The sequence below is a fragment of the Vigna unguiculata genome, chromosome 6, assembly GCF_004118075.2.
Source record: "Vigna unguiculata cultivar IT97K-499-35 chromosome 6, ASM411807v1, whole genome shotgun sequence".
Taxonomy (NCBI): domain Eukaryota; kingdom Viridiplantae; phylum Streptophyta; class Magnoliopsida; order Fabales; family Fabaceae; genus Vigna; species Vigna unguiculata.
In genome coordinates this window covers 7,477,828-7,489,798 of record NC_040284.1, presented here as the reverse complement: position 1 = coordinate 7,489,798, position 11,971 = coordinate 7,477,828, and the positions used below count along the sequence as shown (strand labels likewise).

Genomic DNA, 11,971 nt, shown 5'->3' with positions numbered 1-11,971 from the left:
ATTTACCGACATATGTATACCCGTCGGTAATCCATCGAAAAAACATGTTTATCGACGAATATTACTTGGTTCTGACGAATTTGGACCGTCGATAATAACTCTTTTTTTAAGTGACATGTAATCCTAATACTAAATGTAAATTTTACCGATGAATATTACTTGGTTCTGACGGATTTGGACTGTCGATAATAATTTTTTTTAAGTGACATTTAATCCTAATACTAAATGTAAATTTTTGATTAAATATTATTAATGTATTACATGGTAAGAAGAATTTCTTAATACATATTCTTAATTTGGAGTGTTTTACAACAAACAGATTATGACATTCAAAAATTTTCAATATCATTATAAGTAGCAATACTGGTATATCAAAAATAGATTTTTTCCTATATCATTTTATAAGATTTAATACATCACCGTAACTCTACATACATGATTGTTTCTACAGTAAAAAAAAATATCATTTTTCGTATATATATATATATATATATATATATATATATATATATATATAGATAGATATATATATATATATATATATACTAGTATTTTTATTTGTGTAACGCACGAGTTTTAAAAATTAAAATATATTTAATGAATTAATTTTAAATTTTAAGTATAGTTAAATTTAATATATATATTATACTTTATAAAAATGAATAATAATTTTTTAATTTGTTTTATCATCAAAATATATTTAAATTATTTATATATATTTTTAACAAAATGTATTGTATATAATTATTCGTATCCATGTAATGTATATAATTTTAAAAATTATACAACTATAATTAAATTTAATATAAATATTTTATTTTATAAAATTAAATAATAATATCTTAATTATTTTTATGATAAAAAGTATTTATGTTATTTATATATCTTTTTCAATAAAATATGTTATATATAATTATTTTAAGTAATATATTGAGTTAATAAAATTAAGAAATAAAATTTAGTTTTAAATAAAATATTGATTTGACAATGTAGAAAAACATAAATGCTAGATTTCCAAAAATAACAAAAATGATAAATAATATGAAAATTTTTTATTAGACTATTTAAAAATATAAAAGTTAGATGACATAAAAATGTGAAATAAATGTAAATAAGAGATTCTGAAAAGATAAAATGTTAGACGATGAAAAAAAAATATAAATAGTATGTGTGTGTGATTTATATAAATAAAAATATTATTTTCTAAAAAGTTACGAGTTATAACTTTGTATATTTATCATCAACATCAGTTAAGATTTTCTAATGTATTGTATGCGATGAGATGAGATGTTTTGGTAATTCAAAAATGACTTTTAGTTTTTCATTCATACCTTTTATTTTTCCAATGAGGTTGAGGAAAAAAGGACATGAGTTGGTTGTATAATAGTGTTGATATGGTTATATAGCATTTACACATTACACATCTACAAAAACATTTGTGTGAGAACAGTGAGGCCCCAAAGACATTTGTTGGAAGATGTAAGGTTTGGCCTAAGACATTTGCAAAAATGTTCACACAAAACATTTATGGTTGGCAGAGGTTGGAGAATGAGTGTTGGAAGATACAATATTCATTTAATGTTTGTGTCATAATCAATGCATAAGACGACGTGCACTCATTTAATGCAGAATAAATTTATTAATAAAAGTATACAATTAAGTCCTCTCTATTATATATTTATTGACAAATTCACAAACTTTAATATTCCTAAATCTTTTTTGAAAAAAATAATATATATATATATAATATATTATAAATTATAGATATTTATTTTGTATCATATATATTATATTCTTGGACAATTTATTAAAAACCATTTGCATTTTATTGAGCTAAATGATCCATGAAAAACAACAATTTTAATTTACCTTTGTACAAATGTTTTGAAAAATCTAAAGATAATTTTTTTTAAGAGATAAGTTTGCGAATGAGTGAGTAAAAACTTCGCAGACACGGTTTGATTTTATTTAATTAAACAGATTAAAAAAATAGTATGTCAAATTAATTAATACACTAACATAAGCAAAAGTATAATCGAGTGAATTTCCAAGAAAAAATTAATAAAATATAGAATTATATGCCATTCAATATTAATGTTAATATTCTAAATAATATTTAAAAATATTTTCAAATAATATTCTAAAATGAAAATCAAATAAAAAGTTATAATTTAAAATAAAAAACATTACAAATAATATTTTAAAAATAATTTATATAAAAAGTAATAATTACAATTGAAATAAAAAATATTAATTACGATTTTATAAATATATAACAAATTTAGATATTTTATATTTTATAAAAAAATTATTTTTTTTCATATATTTAAAATTTAATAACAAACATAGCAAGTATTTATGAATGTTCACTATTAAAAGTTATTGTTTATAATTATTAATAAATATTTATATATTATATTTAAAAATAAGATTTTACAACTTTTTTGTGATTAAAATAACATGACATTATCATAATTAAAAATTATTTTAATATTACAACAAATTCTGTTAATAAAATAATAAAGTGTAATAAAAGATTTTAATTTAGAGTAAATCCAAATGCAAAATTCATAAGTAAACAATAATAATAAAAAAATAATAATTGATTAAAATATAATTATTAATTTAAATGATAATATTAAACAAAATTAATATTTTTAACATTAATGATAATAATAAATAATTAAAATATATAATAATTGATTAATTAATAATTGTAATAATTATAATATTAATATTAATGATTGAAAAATAATTAAAGAAATAAATTGAAATATAATATAATAGTAGGTTATAATTATAATAACAATATCAATAACGATAGTAATAATAACATTAACATTTTAAAAAAATGTCAAAATGAAATATAATTATTTGATAGAATTATATATAATAGTACGTTATAATTATAATAACAATATCAATAGTAATAATAACGATAGTAATAATAACATTAACATTTTAAAAAAATGTCAAAATGAAATATAATTATTTGATAGAATTATAGTTATATAATAGTAATTATGTTAATAATAATTAAGAGATAGGGCGTGAAATATATGAACTTTTTATTCAAAATCTAATATATGGATTTTTTAAATAGTTTTAAATATAAGAAATTAAATTTTTTAAACAATTTAAATTCAAAGAGTCCAATTTAAATTAGAAACTCAATAAAAATATTGTATACTCGAAGACGAAATATGTAACAACATTTTCATTTACTAATCTATATATATAAAAAATGTAAAAATAGTAAGTTTCAATTTCGAATTCAATTATTTAAAATTCAAATTCCAATCATGGACATTATAGACCGCTAATTCAATAATTAAATGCACATTTGGTGATGGTGGAAGATGAGAAGTAATTATGGCAAATTGAGAGGTTTTGAAATGTTTATAAAGAGATTGAATTAAAAAAATTAAATTAATATTAATTATAAGTTATAATACATTAAATCAATTAGGTTGTAGAAATATTTAAAGTGCATTGTATTTGGATGGATTTGGTAGATGTGTAGATGACACTACAATGTTTGGAGATGCATTGAGTGGCATAAAATATCATTCGTAGTGTTGATATTTAAAGTTTTAATAATTATTAATGCAAATGTCTTGGAATATGTAACGTCCCATTTAATTATTAAACGAAATTAAAGAAAACGTCACACAGAGATAAATCAACGATGCAGTCCTAGGGTTCATAACGTCACCCCTACAAAACCAGGCACACCACGATGCCAACTAAAAGCAGGATAATCGTTTACTTAAGAGTTTACAATCTAACGACTACGAATACAGGGGCCATAGCCCTAAAGAAAACATGAAAAGAAGAAGCGTGAGATCTAGCCCAGATGGCTAAGCTGCTGGATCACCGTTTCCCTGCTGACCACGAGAACTTCGCCCATCTGCTCCCATCAACCAAGTCGATGATCATCGCGAGAAAGAACAGCCACATACATCACAACCATGCAACAAAACGGGTAAGTTAGAGCCAATCAACATGTTCAACATGCAATCAAATATATTCTCATCATCTCATCCACATAGCAACCAAACATGTTATGACTCTTCATTCAATACACTACGACTCGACTCGACTCGTCCGGATACGTATAACTCGGTCGGATTCAGCGGATGCTTGCACTTGTGGTGGATACCCCTGCTCGACCCTGAGCTGCTCGATCCTGAGCTATGTGTTACCAGTGTTATGATGAATCAAAAATCTCTCCCACTACAAGGTTAGCCCTTAATGAGTTTCAGGCCTCCTGCTACTCCCACCACAAGAGTCAGTCCGCTCTAAGTGAGACTAACTGGCTCCTCGGAGCGTCAGGATGCAACCTTACCTTGAATCCTTACCTAGTTATACAGATGGGGCACCACCATGAACACCCACTAGCAGGGGCCATGGAATTACGTCCCGACCACTGAAGCGCGACCCCGGAGGTTTCACCTAGAGACCCCAAGGAATTACACGCTGACACGGACCAACGTTCATAAATTAGCAATAAGAGGATATTGAATTATGTTTTTCAATTCCATATCAACCCTTGAAGTTTAATCCTCATGTCAATCACATCTCAAATCCATACCTCTGATCATCACCACCCCAATGAGTCTGGGGCCTGTGTCTCATGTCGATATCATGTTCCTTTAATTTCAAAACACACATTCATTTCTCACGCTAAGCCTCATACTAACCCATTCATCCACAATTCATGAATCATGCCAAAAATATACTTCATGCTCCATTACATACATGTTCATCATCATACAATCATACTCAACCAACATGGATCACTCGGGAAGCATTAAACATCCAAACCACAGCACTGTCTCGCCCAGCATCTCGCTCAGGCTGAGGGGTCTCGCTTAGGCGAGACGTGCTCGCTCAGGTGAGCCTCCCCCTCGCTCAGGCGAGAGCGCCAAAAACTAGGGCATGGGCAACACGGGATCTCGCTTAAGCGAGATCCCTCTCGCTTGGGCGAGTTGCCTGCTCGCTCAAAAATTAAGCGAGCCGCCTGGGCGACTTTTCGCGCAAAAAACTTAGGCGAGCTCCCTGTTTCATCTCGCCTAGGCGAGATGGACTCGCTTGGGCGAGATTAACAGGTCTCGCCACTGTTCTTCGCTGTACCGCCATGTTTTCCGGCCAAACAACACATGCAAGCTATTCACACGCATCAAAACAAAGGATCAAACCGTACAACCAACAGTAACTCATACACAGATCAAAGGATGACTCAAAACTAGAAACTCTAGCTTCCCGTACCTGGGATTCAAGCTAGCAAAACGCTCCGACACGGGACCCCGAGATGCACCAACTCAAAGATGGCTCACAGAACTGGCTGGACAGCGAAAAAGAATCAAGGAAACAGAGTCAATAGAGGCTTGTTAACTGGAAATATGAAACAAGGTAGCGAAATGTGAATTAGTACGGCTGGGGAAGGCACTTACATGGAGTAGAAGCCCCTTTAGCTTACGTGACAGTCGAACGGAAACCCTAGCGGAAAGGGGGTGGCGGCTGTAGCTCAAGGCAAGGCAAAACTTTTTCTGAAAATGGCAAGGAACTCTAGGTTTAGGGCAGACCTAAGAATTTTATACATTGGGCCGGCCTTAGGCCCACTCACAAGGGCAGCCCATCAACTTTAGGGCAGAATATGAAAATGGGGCCTTACAGAATAGGTAAACTAATTCTTGAGAAAGTGAAAATTTTTTTATTTGCATATATTGGTATAACTATTATTCATAATTAGAGAGAAATTTTTATATTCTATCCAACACCAATTATTTTGTGGGAACATGCAAAGTAAAAAGTCGTTCATAATTAATATTCTCAAAATTAAAAAACTAAACATGTTGAAAGTAGGTATTCCAAGTTGTAAAAGCTTCTTCAAGAAGCTAAGTTAAAAATGACATAATGGACAACTATATATGACAGTGCATTGAGACACCAAAAATAATTACTTTCTTTATAATTAATAACTTGGAAGAACAAAAATTTCTTCAATTTTGAGTAATAAGAGATTGCTTCGTGGAAGATTAACTTTGAAAAATATGAGAACTTTTCAGCATTGTACAAAACTTCTTCGAGAAGCTACCTAAAATTTTACAAAATAAAAATCATAATAGGCTTTCTGTAGGAATGTTGAAGAGATACATATATGACTGTGCTTTTAGAAAAACTTTGCAAAATGTGAGAACTTTTCAAACCTTTTACAATCCTTCTTCAGGGAATTACATAAATAAATGTAATAAAATAGAAAACTATAATTATAAATTATAAATGATAACACAAAAAATTACTGTTAGAAGGATATAATTATGCAAATGTAACATACTTTAGGTTGAAATGCACATAGATATATGACATTGCATTCAGACACAAAAAATAATTACTTTCTTAATATGCCATAATTAATGAGAAAGATGTCTTGGAAGAGAGAAAACTTTCTTAAATTTTGAGAACCATGAGTTGTCAGTGCATGGAGCCCAATAAACATTATTTCTTTAATAAGTAATGATGGATACCTGAAAAGTAACATTGAAAAATTTAAAAGTTAATATTGATTGTTTTTAATATTAATTACTTTCTTGGAAGATGAAAAAGCTTCTTGAAGAAACCTACAAACTAAAAAAAAAATCTTATGTTAGGTTGGTAATTTATGTAATACATTTTTTGTGTGAGTGATAAATATTTTATATAATAAAGATAACTAAACTTAAATTTTAAAGTTCATTATTTATTATCCAAATTACAAATTATAAAAAAAAATTGATAGATAATGCAAATAACTTTAGATAATGTGAAGAAAATGAAATAATATGTAAGATGTAAGACCCAATATTTTCTGCCCTAAATTAAAAGGGCTGCCCCATGTGAGTTGGGCCTAAGGGTTGGCCCAAAGAGAAACAAACCCTAAGTCTGCCCTAAACCTCATTCCTCTCACTTTGTTGAAACAGATTTCCTAACCCCCTTGAGTAGCCGTCACCCTCTCCGATAGGGTTCAGCCTTGGAGCTCCGTGGCACTTGTTCGAGCCAGTTTCGTTCCACGTAAGTTGCATCCCATCCCATACCTCTCTTGTTTAGCACAGTTGCTTCCAGTTCCAACTAGGGTCGTACTAAGTGGCTTCATGTCCTTCTGTTCTTTTGTTTCTAGCTCGCTAAACTGCTCTAGGAGCTGCTGCCTTTCTCTGTTTACACCCAAGAACCCAGCTGTTGGCCATTTTCTAGGTAAGGGAAGCTAGAACCCTCTGGTTGTGTGATGTGTTTTCTGTGGTTGTGTGTTTGTATCGGGATTGGTTGAGATTGCATGTTATTGTGAACGTGTGAGATGGTTGGAAATATTATTGGGTGCGAATGTATAGCTGATGCAGGTTGAACAGTGGCGTAGTCTGTTGATCTCGCCCAAGCGACTTGGTCCCGCCTAGGCGAGACTTGCAGAGAACCAACCTCAGCACGCATTCAAGCTCTCGCTCAGGCGGAGGGTCTTAGTTTTGACCGTGGTGTTATCTCGCTCAGGCGAGAGACGCTCGCCTAAGCGAGCTTGCGTGGGAGTTCGAGGATAGGTCGCTGCAGTTGCAGCCCAGGCGAAGGGCATCACTTTTGGGCGAGGAGCGCGCTCGCTCAGGCGAGGGAGGACTCGCCTAAGCGAGTACGCGAGAAACACCCGTTCGCCTATGTCGCGATCTCGCCTAACCGAGGGCTTGTCGCTTAAGCGAGAGGACCCCTCTTACCTGAGTGAGGGCCTCTGGCCTAAGCGAGGGTTGGGCGAGAGAATGTGTGGATACTGTTTGGAATCCTTATTTGAGGTATTAAATACATGCTTGGTTGTAATGCTATGTTAAAATATGAAATGAATGAGTATACATGAAATGGGAGGGCGTATGAGTTGTGATTTATGAGCTCTAACTTGATGTGAGTATGATATATGTAAGAGATGATTCATGGAATTGAAATTATGAGTTTGGTATGAGTTCGACATGAGACATGAAAGGGGTTGGTATCAATGTGGCATGATAATGATATGAGACGGAGTTCCATATTCATGGTTCGAGAATAATGAGTTGATATGGTTTGGTTGGGAATACGCAAGAGGTGAATTATGAGAAACTATATGTGATGTATATGTGTGTGTATATATATATATATATGTGTGTGTGTGTGTGTGTGTGTGTGTGTGTATGCTGAATCTGTTTGATTGATTAAGAATGTTGGTTCGTGTTAGTGCGTAATTCCTTGGGATTTCTAGGTGAGATTTTCAGGGTCGTGCTTCAGTGGTCGGGATATAATCCCATGGCCCCTGTTAGTAGGTGCCCATGGTGGTGCCCCATCTGTATAACTAGGTAAGGATTCAAGGTAAGGTTGCATCCTGACACTCTAAGGAGTCAGTTAGTCTCACCTAGAGCGGACCGACTCCTGTGGTGAGAGGCCTGAAATTCATTAAGGGCTAACCTTGTGGTAAAGGAAAATTGATTCATTGTAACACATAGCTCGGGGGTGAGCAGAGGTATCCACCACAAGTGCAAGCATCCGTTGAATCCGACCAGGTTATATGTATTCGGATGAGTCGAGTCTTAGTGTATTGTTTTGGAAGGTCATAACGTGCTTGAGTGATGTATGTATAATTGACTGTGAAAGCATATCTGATTGCATGATAAAACCACTTTTGGCTCTAACTTACCCTTCTGTTTTTGTTGTGTGTCTTGCTGTGTGATACTCTCTTTTGCGATGATCATCAACTTGTTGATGTGAGCAGATGCGAGGAACACCCGTGGTCAACAGGGAGGTGATGGTTCCGCTGCTTAGTCTTTGGGTTGACTTCTACCTTTGGGCTCTTCATTTAGGGCTAAGGCCCATGTATTATTTTCTCCGGAAATTGGTTTAAGTCATTTTCATTCTCCTATTTCACTTTGTACCCGCCATCATGGTGTTTCTCTTTTATTCGTCCTCTAAGCAATTGGGATATCTGTAGGAGTGACGTTATACTCTTTTATCCTCGTTTCTTATATTATATTGTGTGACATATCATTTATTTAGCTTTATTAAATAAATGAGGTGTTACATAAGAAATGGAATTAATATATTAATACTAACATTACTAAAGTAAAAATAACACTTAAATGTGACATAGTACTTAAACACATAGAACTTTAATATTTTCATTATATCTAACATCATAACACTCAAATGCAATATGACAATCTTCTTCTAAGTCATTAGGAGTATAAACCTTCTTCCACCTACTTCCTAGTTTACATAAAAGATAGACAAAGTGCAAAAAAATGAAATGTTTTATTCTATTGGAGAAGTCATCAACATATACTTTTAAATACAATTTTTTTAGTTTATATCTAAACCTCAATGATTCATATTAATATGTTTTTGTGAAAACTGAAAAGGTCAAAAGAAAATATGTTATAAAAAAATAAATTTAAATATTTAAATTTATTTGATATGAAATGTTAATCATTTCTGGCTTGGGTGTGGCATTAATTACCTACAAAATATGTTATAAGATGAAAAAATTGATTGAGCAATGTAAATGATCATACACGTTGGAATAAAAAAGGTTTATCATTACTACAAATTAAATTTCTTCATCACTTTTCAAATTATATTTAAAAAATTTTGAAATACAAAAAAAAAAACCTAGTGTCAATGACATCGAATGACAGTTTTATGTGGCATTAACTACATAAGTTAAATTACAAATATTATTAAGTGTTATTTCAAAAGTAATTAATTTTCAAATTTTAAATAGAAAGAGATTTCATGAGTTGGAATTAGAAAAAATTTGCAAATGTTTCTTGAGCAGTGCAAAACGTTAGATTATCTTGGACTACGCTTACATTAAATGTAATTGTAATCTTGGAATATGAAAAGCATTAATGACAGTAAAATATTTAATTTCTTAATATTTTTTAATTTAATTCTATTTAATTAGTAATAATTAATTTTATCCATTAATTTCATACATTGACTTTTATTTCATATTATTAAAGAATATATTATGATACAAAAAATCATATTAACATGTTATCTTTAAAATTTGAACAATATTTTAAAAAGTTCTTATTATTTATTTTTTTTGTCCATTACTTTCATTAAAGTTCTTAACAATTTAATTAATGTCTCTTCCGAAAGTATATAAAAGAACAAAAATTTTGACAGATTACTTGATATTTTTGAGAAGATAATAAACTACATATATTAAAACAATGGTAGATTATAAAGAACTTTTACATACATGTTTGTTTTTCACTCTAAACTTCGAAAATAACATAACCCTTCTCCTTTAGTGAGTGAAAGGCATAAAACTTTTTCTAGCCACGACCTATCTTCACAGACGTTGCTGTTATCACCAAATTGCACTGGACTTCGCCTAGTGGTCCATGACACACAATAGTTGAAAGTCCATTGTTGCGAAAATACCTCACTAAGTCTTTTTTATTGTAAAAAAAACCAACCTGCATTCTTCAAATAAATCATCCATCTCCAAAAAAAAGAAATTATATTTAGTGGAAGAAGAAAAGATTCGAAAAAATTTGGGAGATAAAAAGCTTGTACCTTTGTATGGAAGACGAAAAAATTGTACCTTTGTTGTTTTCTTTGAGCAATTCATTCATCTGAAAGAAAACCTTCATTATTATAATCTTCTAGACGCAAAAAACAAATTCTACAAAAGAAGAAAACATCCATTCATTAGAGAAAAAATACATAAAAATGGTAGAAGCAGAAAAGATCCAAGAGAAAAAAAAAGGTTGTACCTTTGTTGTCTTCTTCAAATATGTCATCTATCTCGAATAAAAACTTCATTCATCACAACAAAAAAGACATGCAGAAGTACTTAAATCTGGTAGAAGTAGAAAACATCAGAGAGAAGACAAAAAAATTGTACCTTTGTTGTCTTAAACAGATGAACGATCTACCAGATTTAAAAATATGTTGAGGAATTAAAATTTAAATCAAAACTAAAGAATAAAAGCTTAGAAAAACAAACAATCAGATCTTAGAGAAGAAGAGAATATCAGCCAAAAGTACGAAACTTACTTACCTTTATTGTCGTCATCAAAGAGTGAAAGGTTAAAATATTCAACCTTTAATATGTAGAAGAACGAAAATACGAACAACAAAGTAAATCTGAGAAAAAAACACCAATCAAACAGATAAATGCAACAAAGTAAAGTAGATATGAAAACAAAAACATTTATCCAACAAAAAAATAGAACAAAAATAAGTAGATCTTAGAGAAAAATATCCATAAAAAAGAAAAATAATAGAAAAAAAATTAGATTTGAGAAGATGGTAGAAGAACGACAAAAATCAGAAGTTGTTACCCTTTTTTTAGTAGGGTGAAGATCCTCAAGAATCCTAGAGGAAAACATCAATCCAGAAAAAGTATATCTGAGAAGAACAAATTCATCCAATAGTAGATCTGAAAAAATACACTAAACAAAAATAAGTAGATCTTAGAGAAAAATTACCATGAAAAAAAATAGAAAACAAAGTAGATCTGAGAAGATGGTAGAAGAACGAAAAAAAATAGAATTCTTGTTACCTTTTTTGTATTCGTCAAGTTGCTCAAGGCTCTCAGAGCAAAACATCAACCAAAAGAAAGGTAGATCTGAGAAGAAAAAATAAATCGAACAATATACATTGAAAAGCAAATCTGAGAGCAAAGAAATCATTCAACAGAGAAAATAGATTTGAGAGAAAAACCTAAATCCAACAAATCTCGTACCAAAAGAAAAGTAGATTTAAAAGAAATATGTAGATATCAGAGAAAAATATGCATCAAACAAAAAATAATAGAAAGAAAAATATCTGAGAAGATTGTAGAAGAACAATAAAAATAAGAAGTGGTTACCTTTTTTTAAGCACCATGAAGGTGCTCAAGAATATTAGAGGAAAAAATCAACCAAAACCAAAGTAGATCTGAGAAGAACAAATCCATACAACAGTAGCTCTG

At 30.7% G+C, this 11,971-nt stretch overlaps 1 long non-coding RNA gene across 1 annotated transcript; it reads right to left on the bottom strand.

Moving 5' to 3' along the window:
- Positions 1 to 10,237: 10,237 nt before the first annotated feature.
- On the bottom strand, positions 10,238 to 11,434 carry LOC114186799. Its single transcript, XR_003605154.1, has 3 exons — positions 11,057 to 11,434; positions 10,770 to 10,855; positions 10,238 to 10,678 (listed from the first exon to the last, which is right to left on the bottom strand). It is a non-coding gene; the product is annotated as an uncharacterized LOC114186799 (long non-coding RNA).
- Between the last annotated feature and the right edge of the window lie 537 nt (positions 11,435 to 11,971).